The sequence below is a fragment of the Salvia miltiorrhiza genome, unplaced genomic scaffold (assembly GCF_028751815.1).
Source record: "Salvia miltiorrhiza cultivar Shanhuang (shh) unplaced genomic scaffold, IMPLAD_Smil_shh original_scaffold_190, whole genome shotgun sequence".
Classification (NCBI taxonomy): Eukaryota; Viridiplantae; Streptophyta; class Magnoliopsida; order Lamiales; family Lamiaceae; genus Salvia; species Salvia miltiorrhiza.
In genome coordinates, this window is record NW_026651498.1 from 257,091 (window position 1) to 262,280 (window position 5,190).

Sequence of the window (5,190 nt, forward strand, 5' to 3'; positions counted from 1 at the left end):
AGTAATTTTGCAGAACACAGGTGTATTTGTAAATGACACAGTTAAAAATATATTGATATAAAATTCATGATTTGTTGTTTTGTAATGAAAAAATTTGGTTTATTCACGTCTAAGACCACATTGAGTGTGAAAAATATAAAATAAATGGTTGATTTTGAGGACACAGTTGGGAGCTATGAATGTGTTCTTAGCTACACAGTTGGGAGCTCAACTGTTCTTAACTGTGTAGTTAGAAACACAGTTGCATCCACAAAAAAAAAAAATGTTGTGCACTGTTGAATTATATATACAGTTGACATATTATTTATGAATTAGCTTAATAATTAATATTTGAATTTGTTATTAATTATTTGAATTTGTTAATTAATTATTATTTGAATTTCTTAATATATTCATTAACAAATGATTTGAATTACAAGCTCGTAAAAATCTTAATAATTTATTATTAAAAATTAATAAATATTTAATTTTGTTAAATTAGCTAGTTAATTAAGTGACTAATTAAGTATATTAATTATTTTTATAAATTAAGTTACATATTTTTTTATTAATTTCTTATGCGATATATGTCCAATGATTTGAACACTATTGACTCATTTTTTATTGAATATAATGTATATTAATTGAAATTGCATACTTAATTTCACTTAATTGCATATGAATTACTAAAACATGCCCCGTTTGTGGTTGACTGTGTATTCCCCGATTCACTGTGTACGTAGTTGTGCACTGTCATTGTGCACCGTAGAACTCTTATTATTTTCCCGATTTGAAGGACTTCGGGCATCAGAAATTTGGATTTTTAATCTCCTATGTTAAATTCAAGGGTTAACACATCAAATCGAATACTTGTTTTTAATCAAACACGTCTCAATTACTACGATGCTATTATATGCACTCTAACACGTACTCTTAGTATACTTAACTCTCATGCGATATATGTCCAATGTGTTTGAGGGGGTAATGGAATTGAACACTATTGACTCATTTTTATTGAATATAATGTCTATTAATTGAAATTGCATACTTAATTTCACTTAATCGCATATGAATTACTAAAACATGCCCCGTTTGTGGTTGACTGTGTATTTCCCGATTCACTGTGTACGTAGTTGTGCACTGTCATTGTGCACCGTAGAACTCTTACTATTTTCCCGATTTGAAGGACTTCGGGCATCGAAAATTTGGATTTTTAATCTCCTATGTTAAATTCAAGGGTTAACACATCAAATCGAATACTTGTTTTTAATCAAACACGTCTCAATTACTATGATGCCATTATATGAACTCTAACACGTACTCTTAGTATACTTAACTCTCATGCGATATATGTCCAATGTGTTTGAGGGGGTAATGGAATTGAACACTATTGACTCATTTTTAATGAATATAATGTCTATTAATTGAAATTGCATACTTAATTTCACTTAATTGCATATGAATTACTAAAACGTGCCCCGTTTGTGGTTGACTGCGTATTCCCTGATTCACTGTCATTGTGCACCGTAGAACTCTTACTATTTTCTCGATTTGAAGGACTTCGGGCATCGGAAATTTAGATTTTTAATCTCCTATGTTAAATTCAAGGGTTAACACATCAAATCGAATACTTGTTTTTAATCAAACACGTCTCAATTACTACGATGTTATTATATGCACTCTAACACGTACTCTTAATATACTTAACTCTCATACGATGTGTTTGAGGGGTAATGGAATTGAACACTATTGACTCATTTTTAATGAATATAATATCTATTAATTGAAATTGCATACTTAATTTCACTTAATTGCATATGAATTACTAAAACATGCCCCATTTGTGGTTGACTGTGTATTCCCCGATTCACTGTGTACGTAGTTGTGCACTGTCATTGTGCACCGTAGAACTCTTACTATTTTCCCGATTTGAAGGACTTCGGGCATCGGAAATTTAGATTTTTAATCTCCTATGTTAAATTCAAGGGTTAACACATCAAATCGAATACTTGTTTTTAATCAAACACGTCTCAATTACTACGATGTTATTATATGCACTCTAACACGTACTCTTAGTATACTTAACTCTCATGCGATATATGTCCAATGTGTTTGAGGGGGTAATGGAATTGAACACTATTGACTCATTTTTATTGAATATAATGTCTATTAATTGAAATTGCATACTTAATTTCACTTAATTGCATATGAATTACTAAAACATGCCCCATTTGTGGTTAATTGTGTATTCCCCGATTCACTGTGTACGTAGTTGTGCACTGTCATTGTGCACCGTAGAACTCTTACTATTTTCTCGATTTGAATGACTTCGGGCATCGGAAATTTGGATTTTTAATCTCCTATGTTAAATTCTAGGGTTAACACATCAAATTGAATACTTGTTTTTAATCAAACACGTCTCAATTACTACGATGCTATTATATGTACTCTAACACGCACTCTTAGTATATTTAACTCTCATGCGATATATGTCCAATATGTTTGAGGGGGTAATGGAATTGAACACTATTGACTCATTTTATTTTTGAAATAGGCGATCATTTAATTTTTTATTTCGGCACAAATCATTTAAAATTATTTTTGCTAATACTCATTTGTCAGTTAACAATTTTCGTCATTTTGTAGGAGTATATAACTAACGCCAGTTTTGTAGGAGATTTTTGTTATTATAATTATTTTCTCAATTTCAATTATGTCCTTCAAATTGAATTAAATTACATTTACTTTGCTTTTTATATATATAAAGATTTGTTATTTTCCTCTCTTTTTTCTCTCTCTTCTTCCACCAATTTTTTCATTATTTTTAAATTTTTTCTATATGTTAATTCTTTTATAAACATTATCACATGATTTGATTAAAAAAATGCAATATGCATTTTAAAAATCACGAAAAATTAATTTAAAATGAATAAGTTTTGAAAAAATATCAAAAGTTACATATTTTATTTTCTCTCTTTTTAAAATTTTTTATAAATTTTTATATATGTTTATGTATGAAAATAATTATTTATTTATATATTATGCCTTTTTTATAAATTTTAAATGATCATACTAGTTCATAATTAAACTTAACTAGTTCATAAATAAAATTGAAAATGAGACACAAAGTAAGACATAAAATGTGGTATACTGAATCTCATTTCCAACTAGTCGTGAATTGTGATAAACTAGTAGTGGCCTAGTGGGGAATAAACGCATTTGACCTTCCAAATATAAATGAAAACAAATAAACGCGTAAACGCAATTAGATACAATTGCACAGCACAGGCAAAAATGCAACTACAATCTTTTCACACAATTTCTATTTCTATTGTCACATCTTTATTTCCGTATGATTTCATTATTTAGTAACAAACTTTTCTGACTAAATCCTCTTACTCAAAAACCTTATCAATTTACCAGTATTCTTGTGGCATGCCTAACTGATAGAGTGTGTTGAAATGCTATCAAAATAATTTAACAAAAATGAAGAGGAAAGCCAATTTTCCTATATGCAAAACACAAATTTACAAAGAGTTAATTTGCTGAGAAAACAAAAATAAAAAATGACAGGATGAAGTTTTGGAAGCAAGAATTTCCCTAATATTATCGACAAACAACACAGAACAATTGAAGGTGAGAGGCCACCTACTGGAATGACATGACAACCCCATAAATCTTTCCCTTCAAGAGCTCCGTCTTCTCCATCAGCACGCCGTCCCTCCTAGAGACCACGCGATCCACCGGGAATTTTGGAGTGGAGTAGTTTGACCGTTTGTTGTAATTTGTGGAGGCCAGTCACAACTTGGTTGGTGGGACTAAGCGCCGCCGCCGCTGAAGCTCTATCGTCGTCGCCGCTGGAGCTCTGTCTCGGCCCTAAGCGCCGCCCGCTGGAGTCGTCGTGGAGAAGAGGCGCTGGAGGTTGCGCCGTGAAGAATCACCGAGAACGGAAGTCGACGGTCGCCGTGAAGAATCGTGGAGCAGAGATGGCGAGAGTGGAAGGTGACGGACGGCAATTTTGAAGAAAATGGGGAAGAAGTTGGATGGTTTTGAAATGGGGAAGAAGAAAGGTTTTGGAAGAACGGCCGTCAATTTTTTTTCTTAAAATTGTAAGTCAAACTTTCATTTTTTATTTTGTTTTATTACAATTATTTTAAGACAAATGTTATTTCAATTTTCCTTTATTTTTATTAACTAATTAGTAAGGGTAGCTTTGTCTTTTAATAGCATTTTGACCCCTAAAGTCATAGTTTAAAAGTGGTGGCTATCAAAGTCTCAAACTATATACTTTTGGTTAGTTGTGTCTTTCTCAAACTATATGCTTTTGGTTAGTTGTGTCTTTCTCCCAAATGTAAATACATGTTCTCTTTTTTCCCTCCTAAAAGAAAAGCCTTTTAAGTTTTTTACTCATTGAATATTAAAATTTACTTTTTTTAATTAGGATGCGTTTTCTCTGAAGTATAAGAAATGTGATAAGCTCTATTTACCATTTTATATATTGATGAAATAAATTTTTTGGATAAATTGTACTTCTTATGTTCCCCAAATAACTTCTTATATTTTTTTTGAATCGTCCATCAAATAACTTTCTACCCATTTTGGGACACTACCCTACCACTAATACCCAATTTATTCTTATTTTACCTTTTCACCACTTTAAATACTAATTATTGTTCATTTTCACAATTTTCAGTATTAATTATAATACTTTTTCACCACTTCCTGTACACTCAGTAACTTTGCCTAAAAACTCGTGCCCCTTCATCATCGGAAGTTATTTAGGTGACGAATAGAGTATAAAATTTTGTATTACACCTTTTCTTTTGGACAAGGTATAATTTTATAGTACATAAGAGAGTGTTATAATTTTACACCACTTTCTATATTTTTGGTTAAAAGACTTTTATAATATAAAAGATGAGATGGATATAAATCATTTAAAATAAACAATATATAAAAAAATATGGTTCCTACTTTAAATGATGAATTTATACCTTATTATATTATCTCTTTATTTAGAAGGATAAAAAATAAATTAGTGATAGACAAATAACGTTTTACATGAAATCTATTACTCACTCGGCCCAATTTTTAGTATTCATATTTTTTTTGGTCGTCCCATATTTTGGTATTTATTTCTATTTTAGTAAAATTATGTGAAATCCTTATTCTATTTTAATTATTTTAACATTCATTAAAATGTGAGATCCT